Source organism: Oncorhynchus clarkii, chromosome 14 (genome assembly GCF_045791955.1).
Source record: "Oncorhynchus clarkii lewisi isolate Uvic-CL-2024 chromosome 14, UVic_Ocla_1.0, whole genome shotgun sequence".
In the NCBI taxonomy this organism is placed as follows: domain Eukaryota; kingdom Metazoa; phylum Chordata; class Actinopteri; order Salmoniformes; family Salmonidae; genus Oncorhynchus; species Oncorhynchus clarkii.
The window spans coordinates 11,268,121-11,289,814 of record NC_092160.1 but is presented as its reverse complement, the minus strand read 5'-3'; positions in this window follow the sequence as shown (position 1 = coordinate 11,289,814).

Below are 21,694 nucleotides of genomic sequence, written 5' to 3'. Positions count from 1 at the left end.
TCTACCTAACACAATGTCTAACCTGTAAAGCCTCTACCTAACACACTGGCTAACCTATACAGCTCTACCTAACACACTGTCTAACCTGTACAGACTCTACCTAACACAGTGTCTAACCTGTACAGCTCTACCTAACACACTGTCTAACCTGTAAAGCCTCCACCTAACACACTGTCTAGCCTGTACAGCCTCCACCTAACACACTGTCTAACCTGTACAGCCTCCACCTAACACACTGTCTAACCTGTACAGCTCTACCTAACACACTGTCTAACCTGTACAGCTCTACCTAATACACTGTCTAACCTGTAAAGCCTCCACCTAACACACTGTCTAACCTGTACAGCCTCTACCTAACACAATGTCTAACCTGTACAGCTCTACCTAACACACTGTCTAACCTGTAAAGCCTCCACCTAACGCACGGTCTAACCTGTACAGCCTTTTCCATAACACACTGTCTAACCTGTACAGCTCTCTACCTAACACACTGTCTAACCTGTACAGCCTCTACCTAACACACTGTCTAACCTAACACACTGTCTAACCTGTACAGCCTCTACCTAATAAACTGTCTAACCTGTACAGCGCTCTAACTAACACACTGTCTAACCTGTACAGCTCTCTACCTAACACACTGTCTAACCTGTACAGCTCTCTACCTAACACACTGTCTAACCTGTACAGCTCTCTACCTAACACACTGTCTAACCTGTACAGCTCTCTACCTAACACACTGTCTAACCTGTACAGCTCTCTACCTAACACAATGTCTAACCTGTACAGCTCTACCTAACACACTGTCTAACCTGTACAGCTCTCTACCTAACACAATGTCTAACCTGTACAGCTCTCTACCTAACACACTGTCTAACCTGTACAGCTCTCTACCTAACACACTGTCTAACCTGTACAGCTCTCTACCTAACACACTGTCTAACCTGTACAGCTCTCTACCTAACACAATGTCTAACCTGTACAGCTCTCTACCTAACACACTGTCTAACCTGTACATCTCTCTACCTAACACAATGTCTAACCTGTACAGCTCTACCTAACACACTGTCTAACCTGTACAGCTCTACCTAACACACTGTCTAACCTGTACAGCTCTACCTAACAAACTGTCTAACCTGTACAGCTCTCTACCTAACACATTGTCTAACCTGTACAGCTCTCTACCTAACACACTGTCTAACTTGTACAGCTCTCTACCTAACACACTTTCTAACCTGTACAGCTCTACCTAACACACTGTCTAACCTGTACAGCTCTCTACCTAACACACTGTCTAACCTGTACAGCTCTCTACCCAACACACTGTCTAACCTGTACAGCTCTCTACCTAACACACTGTCTAACCTGTACAGCCTCTACCTAACACACTGTCTAAATAATACAGCTCTACCTAACACACTGTCTAACCTGTACAGCTCTACCTAACACACTGTCTAACCTGTACAGCTCTCTACCTAACACACTGTCTAACCTGTACAGCTCTCTACCTAACACACTGTCTAACCTGTACAGCCTCTACCTAACACACTGTCTAACCTGTACAGCCTCTACCTAACACACTGTCTAACCTAAACAGCTCTACCTAACACACTGACTAACCTGTAAAGCCTCTACCTAACACACTGTCTAACCTGTAAAGCCTCTACCTAATACACTGGCTAACCTATACAGCTCTCCACCTAACACACTGCCTAACCTGTACAGCCTCTACCTAACACACTGTCTAACCTGTATAGCTCTACCTAACACAATGTCTAACCTGTACAGCTCTACCTAACACACTGTCTAACCTGTACAGCCTCTACCTAACACACTGTCTAACCTGTACAGCTCTACCTAACACACTGTCTAACCTGTAAAGCCTCCACCTAACACACTGTCTAGCCTGTACAGCCTCCACCTAACACACTGTCTAACCTGTACAGCCTCCACCTAACACACTGTCTAACCTGTACAGCTCTACCTAACACACTGTCTAACCTGTACAGCTCTACCTAACACACTGTCTAACCTGTAAAGCCTCCACCTAACACACTGTCTAACCTGTAAAGCCTCTACCTAACACACTGGCTAACCTATACAGCTCTCTACCTAACACACTGCCTAACCTGTACAGCCTCTACCTAACACACTGTCTAACCTGTATAGCTCTACCTAACACAATGTCTAACCTGTACAGCTCTACCTAACACACTGTCTAACCTGTAAAGCCTCCACCTAACACACTGTCTAACCTGTACAGCTCTCTACCTAACACACTGTCTAACCTGTACAGCCTCTACCTAACACACTGTCTAACCTAACACACTGTCTAACCTGTACAGCCTCTACCTAACACACTGTCTAACCTGTACAGCTCTACCTAACACACTGTCTAACCTGTACAGCTCCACCTAACACACTGTCTAACCTGTACAGCCTCTACCTAACACACTGTCTAACCTGTACAGCCTCTACCTAACAAACTGTCTAACCTGTACAGCTCTACCTAACACACTCTCTAACCTATACAGCTCTCTACCTAACACACTGTCTAACCTGTTCAGCCTCTACCTAACACACTGTCTAACCTGTACAGCCTATACCTAACACACTGTCTAACCTAGACAGCCTCTACCTAACACACTGTCTAACCTAGACAGCCTCTACCTAACACACTCTAACCTAGACAGCCTCTACCTAACACACTGGCTAACCTATACAGCCTCTACCTAACACACTGTCTAACCTGTACAGCTCTACCTAACACACTGTCTAACCTGTAAAGCCTCTACCTAACAAACTGTCTAACCTGTACAGCTCTCTACCTAACACACTGTCTAACCTGTACAGCTCTCTACCTAACACACTGTCTAACCTGTACAGCTCTACCTAACACACTGTCTAACCTGTACAGCTCTACCTAACACAGTGTCTAACCTGTAAAGCCTCTACCTAACACACTGGCTAACCTATACAGCTCTACCTAACACACTGTCTAACCTGTACAGCCTCTACCTAACACAGTGTCTAACCTGTACAGCTCTACCTAACACACTGTCTAACCTGTACAGCCTCTCCACCTAACACACTGTCTAACCTAACCTGTACAGCTCTACCTAACACACATGTGACTAACCTGTGTAACACAATGTCTAACCTGTACAGCTCTACCTAACACACTGTCTAACCTGTAAAGCCTCCACCTAACACACGGTCTACCTGTACAGCTTCTACCTAACACACTGTCTAACCTGTACAGCTAACACACTGTCTAACCTGTACAGCCTCTACCTAACACACCACCTAACACACACTGCCTAACCTGTACAGCCTCTCTACCTAACACACTGTCTAACCTGTCTAACCTGTACAGCTCTATAACACAGTCTAACCTGTACAGCTCCACCTAACACACTGTCTAACCTGTACAACTAACAATGTCTAACCTACAGCTCTCTACCTAACACACTGTCTAACCTGTTCAGCCTCTACCTAACACACTGTCTAACCTGTACAGCCTATACCTCTACCTAACACACTGTCTAACCTGTACAGCCTCTACCTAACACACTGTCTAACCTAAACAGCTCTAACACAACCTGTGTCTAACCTGTACAGCTCTACCTAACACACTGTCTAACCTGTGTAAAGCCTCCACCTACACACACTAACCTGTACAGCTCTACCTAACACACTGTCTAACCTGTAAAGCCTAACACACTGTCTAGCCTGTACAGCCTCCACCTAACACACTGTCTAACCTGTACAGCCTCCACCTAACACACTGTCTAACCTGTACAGCTCTACCTAACACACTGTCTAACCTGTACAGCTCTACCTAACACACTGTCTAACCTGTAAAGCCTCCACCTAACACACTGTCTAACCTGTAAAGCCTCTACCTAACACACTGGCTAACCTATACAGCTCTCTACCTAACACACTGCCTAACCTGTACAGCCTCTACCTAACACACTGTCTAACCTGTATAGCTCTACCTAACACAATGTCTAACCTGTACAGCTCTACCTAACACACTGTCTAACCTGTAAAGCCTCCACCTAACACACTGTCTAACCTGTACAGCTCTCTACCTAACACACTGTCTAACCTGTACAGCCTCTACCTAACACACTGTCTAACCTAACACACTGTCTAACCTGTACAGCCTCTACCTAACACACTGTCTAACCTGTACAGCTCTACCTAACACACTGTCTAACCTGTACAGCTCCACCTAACACACTGTCTAACCTGTACAGCCTCTACCTAACACACTGTCTAACCTGTACAGCCTCTACCTAACAAACTGTCTAACCTGTACAGCTCTACCTAACACACTCTCTAACCTATACAGCTCTCTACCTAACACACTGTCTAACCTGTTCAGCCTCTACCTAACACACTGTCTAACCTGTACAGCCTATACCTAACACACTGTCTAACCTAGACAGCCTCTACCTAACACACTGTCTAACCTAGACAGCCTCTACCTAACACACTCTAACCTAGACAGCCTCTACCTAACACACTGGCTAACCTATACAGCCTCTACCTAACACACTGTCTAACCTGTACAGCTCTACCTAACACACTGTCTAACCTGTAAAGCCTCTACCTAACAAACTGTCTAACCTGTACAGCTCTCTACCTAACACACTGTCTAACCTGTACAGCTCTCTACCTAACACACTGTCTAACCTGTACAGCTCTACCTAACACACTGTCTAACCTGTACAGCTCTACCTAACACAGTGTCTAACCTGTAAAGCCTCTACCTAACACACTGGCTAACCTATACAGCTCTACCTAACACACTGTCTAACCTGTACAGCCTCTACCTAACACAGTGTCTAACCTGTACAGCTCTACCTAACACACTGTCTAACCTGTAAAGCCTCCACCTAACACACTGTCTAACCTGTACAGCCTCCAACTAACACACTGTCTAACCTGTACAGCTCTACCTAACACACTGTCTAACCTGTACAGCTCTACCTAACACACTGTCTAACCTGTAAAGCCTCCACCTAACACACTGTCTAACCTGTACAGCCTCTACCTAACACAATGTCTAACCTGTACAGCTCTACCTAACACACTGTCTAACATGTAAAGCCTCCACCTAACACACTGTCTAACCTGTACAGCCTCTACCTAACACAATGTCTAACCTGTACAGCTCTACCTAACACACTGTCTAACCTGTAAAGCCTCCACCTAACACACGGTCTAACCTGTACAGCTTCTACCTAACACACTGTCTAACCTGTACAGCTCTCTACCTAACACACTGTCTAACCTGTACAGCCTCTACCTAACACACTGTCTAACCTAACACACTGTCTAACCTGTACAGCCTCTACCTAACACACTGTCTAAACTTTACAGCCTCTACCTAACAAACTGTCTAACCTGTACAGCTCTCTACCTAACACACTGTCTAACCTGTACAGCCTCTACCTAACACACTGTCTAACCTGTACAGCTTCACCTAACACACTGTCTAACCTGTACAGCCTCTACCTAACACACTGTCTAACCTGTACAGCTCTACCTAACACACTGTCTAACCTGTACAGCTCCACCTAACACACTGTCTAACCTGTACAGCCTCTACCTAACACACTGTCTAACCTGTACAGCCTCTACCTAACAAACTGTCTAACCTGTACAGCTCTACCTAACACACTCTCTAACCTATACAGCTCTCTACCTAACACACTGTCTAACCTGTTCAGCCTCTACCTAACACACTGTCTAACCTGTACAGCCTATACCTAACACACTGTCTAACCTAGACAGCCTCTACCTAACACACTGTCTAACCTAGACAGCCTCTACCTAACACACTCTAACCTAGACAGCCTCTACCTAAGACACTGGCTAACCTATACAGCTCCACCTAACACACTGTCTAACCTTTACAGCCTCTACCTAACACAGTGTCTAACCTGTACAGCTCTACCTAACACACTGTCTAACCTGTAAAGCCTCCACCTAACACACTGTCTAACCTGTACAGCCTCTACCTAACACAATGTCTAACCTGTACAGCTCTACCTAACACACTGTCTAACCTGTAAAGCCTCTACCTAACAAACTGTCTAACCTGTACAGCTCTCTACCTAACACACTGTCTAACCTGTACAGCTCTCTACCTAACACACTGTCTAACCTGTACAGCTCTACCTAACAAACTGTCTAACCTGTACAGCTCTCTACCTAACACACTGTCTAACCTGTACAGCTCTACCTAACACAGTGTCTAACCTGTAAAGCCTCTACCTAACACACTGGCTAACCTATACAGCTCTACCTAACACACTGTCTAACCTGTACAGCCTCTACCTAACACAGTGTCTAACCTGTACAGCTCTACCTAACACACTGTCTAACCTGTAAAGCCTCCACCTAACACACTGTCTAGCCTGTAAAGCCTCCACCTAACACACTGTCTAACCTGTACAGCCTCCACCTAACACACTGTCTAACCTGTACAGCTCTACCTAACACACTGTCTAACCTTTACAGCTCTACCTATCACACTGTCTAACCTTTAAAGCCTCCACCTAACACACTGTCTAACCTGTACAGCCTCTACCTAACACAATGTCTAACCTGTACAGCTCTACCCAACACACTGTCTAACCTGTAAAGCCTCCACCTAACACACGGTCTAACCTGTACAGCCTCTACCTAACACACTGTCTAACCTGTACAGCTCTCTACCTAACACACTGTCTAACCTGTACAGCCTCTACCTAACACACTGTCTAACCTAACACACTGTCTAACCTGTACAGCCTCTACCTAATAAACTGTCTAACCTGTACAGCTCTCTAACTAACACACTGTCTAACCTGTACAGCTCTCTACCTAACACACTGTCTAACCTGTACAGCTCTCTACCTAACACACTGTCTAACCTGTACAGCTCTCTACCTAACACAATGTCTAACCTGTACAGCCTCTACCTAATAAACTGTCTAACCTGTACAGCTCTCTAACTAACACACTGTCTAACCTGTACAGCTCTCTACCTAACACACTTTCTAACCTGTACAGCTCTCTACCTAACACACTGTCTAACCTGTACAGCTCTCTACCTAACACACTGTCTAACCTGTACAGCTCTCTACCTAACACACTGTCTAACCTGTACAGCTCTCTACCTAACACAATGTCTAACCTGTACAGCTCTACCTAACACACTGTCTAACCTGTACAGCTCTCTACCTAACACAATGTCTAACTTGTACAGCTCTCTACCTAACACACTGTCTGACCTGTACAGCTCTCTACCTAACACACTGTCTAACCTGTACAGCTCTCTACATAACACACTGTCTAACCTGTACAGCTCTCTACCTAACAAACTGTCTAACCTGTACATCTCCCTACCTAACACAATGTCTAACCTGTACAGCTCTACCTAACACACTGTCTAACCTGTACAGCTCTACCTAACACACTGTCTAACCTGTACAGCTCTACCTAACAAACTGTCTAACCTGTACAGCTCTCTACCTAACACAATGTCTAACCTGTACAGCTCTCTACCTAACACACTGTCTAACTTGTACAGCTCTCTACCTAACACACTTTCTAACCTGTACAGCTCTACCTAACACACTGTTTAACCTGTACAGCTCTCTACCTAACACACTGTCTAACCTGTACAGCTCTCTACCCAACACACTGTCTAACCTCTACAGCTCTCTACCTAACACACTGTCTAACCTGTACAGCCTCTACCTAACACACTGTCTAAACAATACAGCTCTACCTAACACACTGTCTAACCTGTACAGCTCTACCTAACACACTGTCTAACCTGTAAAGCCTCCACCTAACACACTGTCTAGCCTGTAAAGCCTCCACCTAACACACTGTCTAACCTGTACAGCCTCCACCTAACACACTGTCTAACCTGTACAGCTCTACCTAACACACTGTCTAACCTGTACAGCTCTACCTAACACACTGTCTAACCTTTAAAGCCTCCACCTAACACACTGTCTAACCTGTACAGCCTCTACCTAACACAATGTCTAACCTGTACAGCTCTACCCAACACACTGTCTAACCTGTAAAGCCTCCACCTAACACACGGTCTAACCTGTACAGCCTCTACCTAACACACTGTCTAACCTGTACAGCTCTCTACCTAACACACTGTCTAACCTGTACAGCCTCTACCTAACACACTGTCTAACCTAACACACTGTCTAACCTGTACAGCATCTACCTAATAAACTGTCTAACCTGTACAGCTCTCTAACTAACACACTGTCTAACCTGTACAGCTCTCTACCTAACACACTGTCTAACCTGTACAGCTCTCTACCTAACACACTGTCTAACCCGTACAGCTCTCTACCTAACACAATGTCTAACCTGTACAGCCTCTACCTAATAAACTGTCTAACCTGTACAGCTCTCTAACTAACACACTGTCTAACCTGTACAGCTCTCTACCTAACACACTGTCTAACCTGTACAGCTCTCTACCTAACACACTGTCTAACCTGTACAGCTCTCTACCTAACACACTGTCTAACCTGTACAGCTCTCTACCTAACACACTGTCTAACCTGTACAGCTCTCTACCTAACACAATGTCTAACCTGTACAGCTCTACCTAACACACTGTCTAACCTGTACAGCTCTCTACCTAACACAATGTCTAACCTGTACAGCTCTCTACCTAACACACTGTCTGACCTGTACAGCTCTCTACCTAACACACTGTCTAACCTGTACAGCTCTCTACATAACACACTGTCTAACCTGTACAGCTCTCTACCTAACAAACTGTCTAACCTGTACATCTCCCTACCTAACACAATGTCTAACCTGTACAGCTCTACCTAACACACTGTCTAACCTGTACAGCTCTACCTAACACACTGTCTAACCTGTACAGCTCTACCTAACAAACTGTCTAACCTGTACAGCTCTCTACCTAACACAATGTCTAACCTGTACAGCTCTCTACCTAACACACTGTCTAACTTGTACAGCTCTCTACCTAACACACTTTCTAACCTGTACAGCTCTACCTAACACACTGTTTAACCTGTACAGCTCTCTACCTAACACACTGTCTAACCTGTACAGCTCTCTACCCAACACACTGTCTAACCTCTACAGCTCTCTACCTAACACACTGTCTAACCTGTACAGCCTCTACCTAACACACTGTCTAAACAATACAGCTCTACCTAACACACTGTCTAACCTGTACAGCTCTACCTAACACACTGTCTAACCTGTACAGCTCTCTACCTAACACACTGTCTAACCTGTTCAGCCTCTACCTAACACACTGTCTAACCTGTACAGCCTATACCTAACACACTGTCTAACCTAGACAGCCTCTACCTAACACACTGTCTAACCTAGACAGCCTCTACCTAACACACTCTAACCTAGACAGCCTCTACCTAACACACTGGCTAACCTATACAGCTCCACCTAACACACTGTCTAACCTGTACAGCCTCTACCTAACACAGTGTCTAACCTGTACAGCTCTACCTAACACACTGTCTAACCTGTAAAGCCTCCACCTAACACACTGTCTAACCTGTACAGCCTCTACCTAACACAATGTCTAACCTGTACAGCTCTACCCAACACACTGTCTAACCTGTAAAGCCTCTACCTAACAAACTGTCTAACCTGTACAGCTCTCTACCTAACGCACTGTCTAACCTGTACAGCTCTCTACCTAACACACTGTCTAACCTGTACAGCTCTACCTAACAAACTGTCTAACCTGTACAGCTCTCTACCTAACACACTGTCTAACCTGTACAGCTCTACCTAACACAGTGTCTAACCTGTAAAGCCTCTACCTAACACACTGGCTAACCTATACAGCTCTACCTAACACACTGTCTAACCTGTACAGCCTCTACCTAACACAGTGTCTAACCTGTACAGCTCTACCTAACACACTGTCTAACCTGTAAAGCCTCCACCTAACACACTGTCTAACCTGTACAGCCTCCACCTAACACACTGTCTAACCTGTACAGCTCTACCTAACACACTGTCTAACCTGTACAGCTCTACCTAACACACTGTCTAACCTGTAAAGCCTCCACCTAACACACTGTCTAACCTGTACAGCCTCTACCTAACACAATGTCTAACCTGTACAGCTCTACCTAACACACTGTCTAACCTGTAAAGCCTCCACCTAACACACGGTCTAACCTGTACAGCCTCTACCTAACACACTGTCTAACCTGTACAGCTCTCTACCTAACACACTGTCTAACCTGTACAGCCTCTACCTAACACACTGTCTAACCTAACACACTGTCTAACCTGTACAGCCTCTACCTAATAAACTGTCTAACCTGTACAGCTCTCTAACTAACACAATGTCTAACCTGTACAGCTCTACCCAACACACTGTCTAACCTGTAAAGCCTCTACCTAACAAACTGTCTAACCTGTACAGCTCTCTACCTAACACACTGTCTAACCTGTACAGCTCTCTACCTAACACACTGTCTAACCTGTACAGCTCTACCTAACAAACTGTCTAACCTGTACAGCTCTCTACCTAACACACTGTCTAACCTGTACAGCTCTACCTAACACAGTGTCTAACCTGTAAAGCCTCTACCTAACACACTGGCTAACCTATACAGCTCTACCTAACACACTGTCTAACCTGTACAGCCTCTACCTAACACAGTGTCTAACCTGTACAGCTCTACCTAACACACTGTCTAACCTGTAAAGCCTCCACCTAACACACTGTCTAGCCTGTACAGCCTCCACCTAACACACTGTCTAACCTGTACAGCCTCCACCTAACACACTGTCTAACCTGTACAGCTCTACCTAACACACTGTCTAACCTGTACAGCTCTACCTAACACACTGTCTAACCTGTAAAGCCTCCACCTAACACACGGTCTAACCTGTACAGCCTCTACCTAACACACTGTCTAACCTGTACAGCTCTCTACCTAACACACTGTCTAACCTGTACAGCCTCTACCTAACACACTGTCTAACCTAACACACTGTCTAACCTGTACAGCCTCTACCTAATAAACTGTCTAACCTGTACAGCTCTCTAACTAACACACTGTCTAACCTGTACAGCTCTCTACCTAACACACTGTCTAACCTGTACAGCTCTCTACCTAACACACTGTCTAACCTGTACAGCTCTCTACCTAACACAATGTCTAACCTGTACAGCCTCTACCTAATAAACAGTCTAACCTGTACAGCTCTCTAACTAACACACTGTCTAACCTGTACAGCTCTCTACCTAACACACTGTCTAACCTGTACAGCTCTCTACCTAACACACTGTCTAACCTGTACAGCTCTCTACCTAACACACTGTCTAACCTGTACAGCTCTCTACCTAACACACTGTCTAACCTGTACAGCTCTCTACCTAACACACTGTCTAACCTGTACAGCTCTCTACATAACACACTGTCTAACCTGTACAGCTCTCTACCTAACACACTGTCTAACCTGTACAGCTCTCTACCTAACACATTTTCTAACCTGTACAGCTCTCTACCTAACACACTGTCTAACCTGTACAGCTCTCTACCTAACAAACTGTCTAACCTGTACATCTCCCTACCTAACACAATGTCTAACCTGTACAGCTCTACCTAACACACTGTCTAACCTGTACAGCTCTACCTAACACACTGTCTAACCTGTACAGCTCTACCTAACAAACTGTCTAACCTGTACAGCTCTCTACCTAACACAATGTCTAACCTGTACAGCTCTCTACCTAACACACTGTCTAACTTGTACAGCTCTCTACCTAACACACTTTCTAACCTGTACAGCTCTACCTAACACACTGTTTAACCTGTACAGCTCTCTACCTAACACACTGTCTAACCTGTACAGCTCTCTACCCAACACACTGTCTAACCTGTACAGCTCTCTACCTAACACACTGTCTAACCTGTACAGTCTCTACCTAACACACTGTCTAAACAATACAGCTCTACCTAACACACTGTCTAACCTGTACAGCTCTACCTAACACACTGTCTAACCTGTACAGCTCTCTACCTAACACACTGTCTAACCTGTACAGCTCTCTACCTAACACACTGTCTAACCTGTACAGCCTCTACCTAACACACTGTCTAACCTGTACAGCCTCTACCTAACACACTGTCTAACATAAACAGCTCTACCTAACACACTGACTAACCTGTAAAGCCTCTACCTAACACACTGTCTAACCTGTAAAGCCTCTACCTAACACACTGGCTAACCTATACAGCTCTCTACCTAACACACTGCCTAACCTGTACAGCCTCTACCTAACACACTGTCTAACCTGTATAGCTCTACCTAACACAATGTCTAACCTGTACAGCTCTACCTAACACACTGTCTAACCTGTACAGCCTCTACCTAACACACTGTCTAACCTGTACAGCTCTACCTAACACACTGTCTAACCTGTACAGCCTCTACCTAACAAACTGTCTAACCTGTACAGCTCTCTACCTAACACACTGTCTAACCTGTACAGCTCTCTACCTAACACACTGTCTAACCTGTACAGCTCTACCTAACACACTGTCTAACCTGTACAGCTCTACCTAACACAGTGTCTAACCTGTAAAGCCTCTACCTAACACACTGGCTAACCTATACAGCTCTACCTAACACACTGTCTAACCTGTACAGCCTCTACCTAACACAGTGTCTAACCTGTACAGCTCTACCTAACACACTGTCTAACCTGTAAAACCTCCACCTAACACACTGTCTAGCCTGTACAGCCTCCACCTAACACACTGTCTAACCTGTACAGCCTCCACCTAACACACTGTCTAACCTATACAGCTCTACCTAACACACTGTCTAACCTGTACAGCTCTACCTAACACACTGTCTAACCTGTAAAGCCTCCAACTAACACACTGTCTAACCTGTACAGCCTCTACCTAACACACTGTCTAACCTGTACAGCTCTCTACCTAACACAATGTCTAACCTGTACAGCTCTACCTAACACACTGTCTAACCTGTAAAGCCTCCAACTAACACACTGTCTAACCTGTACAGCCTCTACCTAACACACTGTCTAACCTGTACAGCTCTCTACCTAACACACTGTCTAACCTGTACAGCCTCTACCTAACAAACTGTCTAACCTGTACAGCTCTCTACCTAACACACTGTCTAACCTATACAGCTCTCTAACTAACACACTGTCTAACCTGTACAGCTCTCTACCTAACACACTGTCTAACCTGTACAGCCTCTACCTAACACACTGTCTAACCTGTACAGCTCTACCTAACACACTGTCTAACCTGTACAGCTCCACCTAACACACTGTCTAACCTGTACAGCCTCTACCTAACACACTGTCTAACCTGTACAGCCTCTACCTAACAAACTGTCTAACCTGTACAGCTCTACCTAACACACTCTCGAACCTATACAGCTCTACCTAACACACTCTCTAACCTGTTCAGCTTCTACCTAACACACTGTCTAACCTGTACAGCTCTACCTAACACACTGTCTAACCTGTACAGCTCTCTAACTAACACACTGTCTAACCTGTACAGCTCTACCTAACACACTGTCTAACCTGTACAGCTCTACCTAACACAGTGTCTAACCTGTAAAGCCTCTACCTAAAACACTGGCTAACCTATACAGCTCTACCTAACACACTGTCTAACCTGTACAGCCTCTACCTAACACAGTGTCTAACCTGTACAGCTCTACCTAACACACTGTCTAACCTGTAAAACCTCCACCTAACACACTGTCTAGCCTGTACAGCCTCCACCTAACACACTGTCTAACCTGTACAGCCTCCACCTAACACACTGTCTAACCTATACAGCTCTACCTAACACACTGTCTAACCTGTACAGCTCTACCTAACACACTGTCTAACCTGTAAAGCCTCCAACTAACACACTGTCTAACCTGTACAGCCTCTACCTAACACACTGTCTAACCTGTACAGCTCTCTACCTAACACAATGTCTAACCTGTACAGCTCTACCTAACACACTGTCTAACCTGTAAAGCCTCCACCTAACACACGGTCTAACCTGTACAGCCTCTACCTAACACACTGTCTAACCTGTACAGCTCTCTACCTAACACACTGTCTAACCTGTACAGCCTCTACCTAACACACTGTCTAACCTAACACACTGTCTAACCTGTACAGCCTCTACCTAACAAACTGTCTAACCTGTACAGCTCTCTACCTAACACACTGTCTAACCTGTACAGCTCTCTAACTAACACACTGTCTAACCTGTACAGCTCTATACCTAACACACTGTCTAACCTGTACAGCTCTCTACCTAACACACTGTCTAACCTGTACAGCTCTCTACCTAACACAATGTCTAACCTGTACAGCTCTACCTAACACACTGTCTAACCTGTACAGCTCTCTACCTAACACACTGTCTAACCTGTACAGCTCTCTACCTAACACACTGTCTAACCTGTACAGCCTCTACCTAACACACTGTCTAACCTGTACAGCTCTACCTAACACACTGTCTAACCTGTACAGCTCCACCTAACACACTGTCTAACCTGTACAGCCTCTACCTAACACACTGTCTAACCTGTACAGCCTCTACCTAACAAACTGTCTAACCTGTACAGCTCTACCTAACACACTCTCTAACCTATACAGCTCTACCTAACACACTGTCTAACCTGTTCAGCTTCTACCTAACACACTGTCTAACCTGTACAGCCTATACCTAACACAATGTCTAACCTGTACAGCTCCACCTAACACACTGTCTAACCTAGACAGCCTCTACCTAACACACTCTAACCTAGACAGCCTCTACCTAACACACTGGCTAACCTATACAGCTCCACCTAACACACTGTCTAACCTGTACAGCCTCTACCTAACACAGTGTCTAACCTGTACAGCTCTACCTAACACACTGTCTAACCTGTAAAGCCTCCACCTAACACACTGTCTAACCTGTACATCCTCTACCTAACGCAATGTCTAACCTGTACAGCTCTACCTAACACACTGTCTAACCTGTAAAGCCTCCACCTAACACACTGTCTAACCTGTACAGTCTCTACCTAACACACTGTCTAACCTGTACAGCTCTCTACCTAACACACTGTCTAACCTGTACAGCCTCTTCCTAACACACTGTCTAACCTGTACAGCTCCACCTAACACACTGTCTAACCTGTACAGCCTCTACCTAACACACTGTCTAACCTGTACAGCCTCTACCTAACAAACTGTCTAACCTGTACAGCTCTACCTAACACACTCTCTAACCTATACAGCTCTACCTAACACACTGTCTAACCTGTTCAGCCTCTACCTAACACACTGTCTAACCTGTACAGCCTATACCTAACACACTGTCTAACCTAGACAGCCTCTACCTAACACACTGTCTAACCTAGACAGCCTCTACCTAACACACTCTAACCTAGACAGCCTCTACCTAACACACTCTAACCTAGACAGCCTCTACCTAACACACTGTCTAACCTGTACAGCTCTACCTAACACACAGTCTAACCTGTACAGCTCTCTACCTAACACACTGTCTAACCTGTACAGCTCTCTAACTAACACACTGTCTAACCTGTACAGCTCTACCTAACACACTGTCTAACCTGTACAGCTCTACCTAACACAGTGTCTAACCTGTAAAGCCTCTACCTAAAACACTGGCTAACCTATACAGCTCTACCTAACACACTGTCTAACCTGTACAGCCTCTACCTAACACAGTGTCTAACCTGTACAGCTCTACCTAACACACTGTCTAACCTGTAAAACCTCCACCTAACACACTGTCTAGCCTGTACAGCCTCCACCTAACACACTGTCTAACCTGTACAGCCTCCACCTAACACACTGTCTAACCTATACAGCTCTACCTAACACACTGTCTAACCTGTACAGCTCTACCTAACACACTGTCTAACCTGTAAAGCCTCCAACTAACACACTGTCTAACCTGTACAGCCTCTACCTAACACACTGTCTAACCTGTACAGCTCTCTACCTAACACAATGTCTAACCTGTACAGCTCTACCTAACACACTGTCTAACCTGTAAAGCCTCCACCTAACACACGGTCTAACCTGTACAGCCTCTACCTAACACACTGTCTAACCTGTACAGCTCTCTACCTAACACACTGTCTAACCTGTACAGCCTCTACCTAACACACTGTCTAACCTAACACACTGTCTAACCTGTACAGCCTCTACCTAACAAACTGTCTAACCTGTACAGCTCTCTACCTAACACACTGTCTAACCTGTACAGCTCTCTAACTAACACACTGTCTAACCTGTACAGCTCTATACCTAACACACTGTCTAACCTGTACAGCTCTCTACCTAACACACTGTCTAACCTGTACAGCTCTCTACCTAACACAATGTCTAACCTGTACAGCTCTACCTAACACACTGTCTAACCTGTACAGCTCTCTACCTAACACACTGTCTAACCTGTACAGCTCTCTACCTAACACACTGTCTAACCTGTACAGCCTCTACCTAACACACTGTCTAACCTGTACAGCTCTACCTAACACACTGTCTAACCTGTACAGCTCCACCTAACACACTGTCTAACCTGTACAGCCTCTACCTAACACACTGTCTAACCTGTACAGCCTCTACCTAACAAACTGTCTAACCTGTACAGCTCTACCTAACACACTCTCTAACCTATACAGCTCTACCTAACACACTGTCTAACCTGTTCAGCTTCTACCTAACACACTGTCTAACCTGTACAGCCTATACCTAACACAATGTCTAACCTGTACAGCTCCACCTAACACACTGTCTAACCTAGACAGCCTCTACCTAACACACTCTAACCTAGACAGCCTCTACCTAACACACTGGCTAACCTATACAGCTCCACCTAACACACTGTCTAACCTGTACAGCCTCTACCTAACACAGTGTCTAACCTGTACAGCTCTACCTAACACACTGTCTAACCTGTAAAGCCTCCACCTAACACACTGTCTAACCTGTACATCCTCTACCTAACGCAATGTCTAACCTGTACAGCTCTACCTAACACACTGTCTAACCTGTAAAGCCTCCACCTAACACACTGTCTAACCTGTACAGTCTCTACCTAACACACTGTCTAACCTGTACAGCTCTCTACCTAACACACTGTCTAACCTGTACAGCCTCTTCCTAACACACTGTCTAACCTGTACAGCTCCACCTAACACACTGTCTAACCTGTACAGCCTCTACCTAACACACTGTCTAACCTGTACAGCCTCTACCTAACAAACTGTCTAACCTGTACAGCTCTACCTAACACACTCTCTAACCTATACAGCTCTACCTAACACACTGTCTAACCTGTTCAGCCTCTACCTAACACACTGTCTAACCTGTACAGCCTATACCTAACACACTGTCTAACCTAGACAGCCTCTACCTAACACACTGTCTAACCTAGACAGCCTCTACCTAACACACTCTAACCTAGACAGCCTCTACCTAACACACTCTAACCTAGACAGCCTCTACCTAACACACTGTCTAACCTGTACAGCTCTACCTAACACACAGTCTAACCTGTACAGCTCTCTACCTAACACACTGTCTAACCTGTACAGCTCTCTACCTAACACAATGTCTAACCTGTACAGCTCTACCTAACACACTGTCTAACCTGTACAGCTCTCTACCTAACACACTGTCTAACCTGTACAGCTCTCTACCTAACACACTGTCTAACCTGTACAGCCTCTACCTAACACACTGTCTAACCTGTACAGCTCTACCTAACACACTGTCTAACCTGTACAGCTCCACCTAACACACTGTCTAACCTGTACAGCCTCTACCTAACACACTGTCTAACCTGTACAGCCTCTACCTAACAAACTGTCTAACCTGTACAGCTCTACCTAACACACTCTCTAACCTATACAGCTCTACCTAACACACTGTCTAACCTGTTCAGCTTCTACCTAACACACTGTCTAACCTGTACAGCCTATACCTAACACAATGTCTAACCTGTACAGCTCCACCTAACACACTGTCTAACCTAGACAGCCTCTACCTAACACACTCTAACCTAGACAGCCTCTACCTAACACACTGGCTAACCTATACAGCTCCACCTAACACACTGTCTAACCTGTACAGCCTCTACCTAACACAGTGTCTAACCTGTACAGCTCTACCTAACACACTGTCTAACCTGTAAAGCCTCCACCTAACACACTGTCTAACCTGTACATCCTCTACCTAACGCAATGTCTAACCTGTACAGCTCTACCTAACACACTGTCTAACCTGTAAAGCCTCCACCTAACACACTGTCTAACCTGTACAGTCTCTACCTAACACACTGTCTAACCTGTACAGCTCTCTACCTAACACACTGTCTAACCTGTACAGCCTCTTCCTAACACACTGTCTAACCTGTACAGCTCCACCTAACACACTGTCTAACCTGTACAGCCTCTACCTAACACACTGTCTAACCTGTACAGCCTCTACCTAACAAACTGTCTAACCTGTACAGCTCTACCTAACACACTCTCTAACCTATACAGCTCTACCTAACACACTGTCTAACCTGTTCAGCCTCTACCTAACACACTGTCTAACCTGTACAGCCTATACCTAACACACTGTCTAACCTAGACAGCCTCTACCTAACACACTGTCTAACCTAGACAGCCTCTACCTAACACACTCTAACCTAGACAGCCTCTACCTAACACACTCTAACCTAGACAGCCTCTACCTAACACACTGTCTAACCTGTACAGCTCTACCTAACACACAGTCTAACCTGTACAGCTCTCTACCTAACACACTGTCTAACCTGTACAGCTCTCTACCTAACACAATGTCTAACCTGTACAGCTCTACCTAACACACTGTCTAACCTGTACAGCTCTCTACCTAACACACTGTCTAACCTGTACAGCTCTCTACCTAACACACTGTCTAACCTGTACAGCCTCTACCTAACACACTGTCTAACCTGTACAGCTCTACCTAACACACTGTCTAACCTGTACAGCTCCACCTAACACACTGTCTAACCTGTACAGCCTCTACCTAACACACTGTCTAACCTGTACAGCCTCTACCTAACAAACTGTCTAACCTGTACAGCTCTACCTAACACACTCTCTAACCTATACAGCTCTACCTAACACACTGTCTAACCTGTTCAGCTTCTACCTAACACACTGTCTAACCTGTACAGCCTATACCTAACACAATGTCTAACCTGTACAGCTCCACCTAACACACTGTCTAACCTAGACAGCCTCTACCTAACACACTCTAACCTAGACAGCCTCTACCTAACACACTGGCTAACCTATACAGCTCCACCTAACACACTGTCTAACCTGTACAGCCTCTACCTAACACAGTGTCTAACCTGTACATCTCTACCTAACACACTGTCTAACCTGTAAAGCCTCCACCTAACACACTGTCTAACCTGTACATCCTCTACCTAACGCAATGTCTAACCTGTACAGCTCTACCTAACACACTGTCTAACCTGTAAAGCCTCCACCTAACACACTGTCTAACCTGTACAGTCTCTACCTAACACACTGTCTAACCTGTACAGCTCTCTACCTAACACACTGTCTAACCTGTACAGCCTCTTCCTAACACACTGTCTAACCTGTACAGCTCTACCTAACACACTGTCTAACCTGTACAGCCTCCACCTAACACACTGTCTAACCTGTACAGCCTCTACCTTACACACTGTCTAACCTGTACAGCCTCTACCTAACAAACTGTCTAACCTGTACAGCTCTACCTAACACACTCTCTAACCTATACAGCTCTACCTAACACACTGTCTAACCTGTTCAGCCTCTACCTAACACACTGTCTAACCTGTACAGCCTATACCTAACACACTGTCTAACCTATACAGCTCTACCTAACACACTCTCTAACCTATACAGCTCTACCTAACACACTGTCTAACCTGTTCAGCTTCTACCTAACACACTGTCTAACCTGTACAGCCTATACCTAACACAATGTCTAACCTGTACAGCTCCACCTAACACACTGTCTAACCTAGACAGCCTCTACCTAACACACTCTAACCTAGACAGCCTCTACCTAACACACTGGCTAACCTATACAGCTCCACCTAACACACTGTCTAACCTGTACAGCCTCTACCTAACACAGTGTCTAACCTGTACAGCTCTACCTAACACACTGTCTAACCTGTAAAGCCTCCACCTAACACACTGTCTAACCTGTACATCCTCTACCTAACGCAATGTCTAACCTGTACAGCTCTACCTAACACACTGTCTAACCTGTAAAGCCTCCACCTAACACACTGTCTAACCTGTACAGTCTCTACCTAACACACTGTCTAACCTGTACAGCTCTCTACCTAACACACTGTCTAACCTGTACAGCCTCTTCCTAACACACTGTCTAACCTGTACAGCTCCACCTAACACACTGTCTAACCTGTACAGCCTCTACCTAACACACTGTCTAACCTGTACAGCCTCTACCTAACAAACTGTCTAACCTGTACAGCTCTACCTAACACACTCTCTAACCTATACAGCTCTACCTAACACACTGTCTAACCTGTTCAGCCTCTACCTAACACACTGTCTAACCTGTACAGCCTATACCTAACACACTGTCTAACCTAGACAGCCTCTACCTAACACACTGTCTAACCTAGACAGCCTCTACCTAACACACTCTAACCTAGACAGCCTCTACCTAACACACTCTAACCTAGACAGCCTCTACCTAACACACTGTCTAACCTGTACAGCTCTACCTAACACACAGTCTAACCTGTACAGCTCTCTACCTAACACACTGTCTAACCTGTACAGCTCTCTACCTAACACAATGTCTAACCTGTACAGCTCTACCTAACACACTGTCTAACCTGTACAGCTCTCTACCTAACACACTGTCTAACCTGTACAGCTCTCTACCTAACACACTGTCTAACCTGTACAGCCTCTACCTAACACACTGTCTAACCTGTACAGCTCTACCTAACACACTGTCTAACCTGTACAGCTCCACCTAACACACTGTCTAACCTGTACAGCCTCTACCTAACACACTGTCTAACCTGTACAGCCTCTACCTAACAAACTGTCTAACCTGTACAGCTCTACCTAACACACTCTAACCTAGACAGCCTCTACCTAACACACTGGCTAACCTATACAGCTCCACCTAACACACTGTCTAACCTGTACAGCCTCTACCTAACACAGTGTCTAACCTGTACATCTCTACCTAACACACTGTCTAACCTGTAAAGCCTCCACCTAACACACTGTCTAACCTGTACATCCTCTACCTAACGCAATGTCTAACCTGTACAGCTCTACCTAACACACTGTCTAACCTGTAAAGCCTCCACCTAACACACTGTCTAACCTGTACAGTCTCTACCTAACACACTGTCTAACCTGTACAGCTCTCTACCTAACACACTGTCTAACCTGTACAGCCTCTTCCTAACACACTGTCTAACCTGTACAGCTCTACCTAACACACTGTCTAACCTGTACAGCTCCACCTAACACACTGTCTAACCTGTACAGCCTCTACCTAACAAACTGTCTAACCTGTACA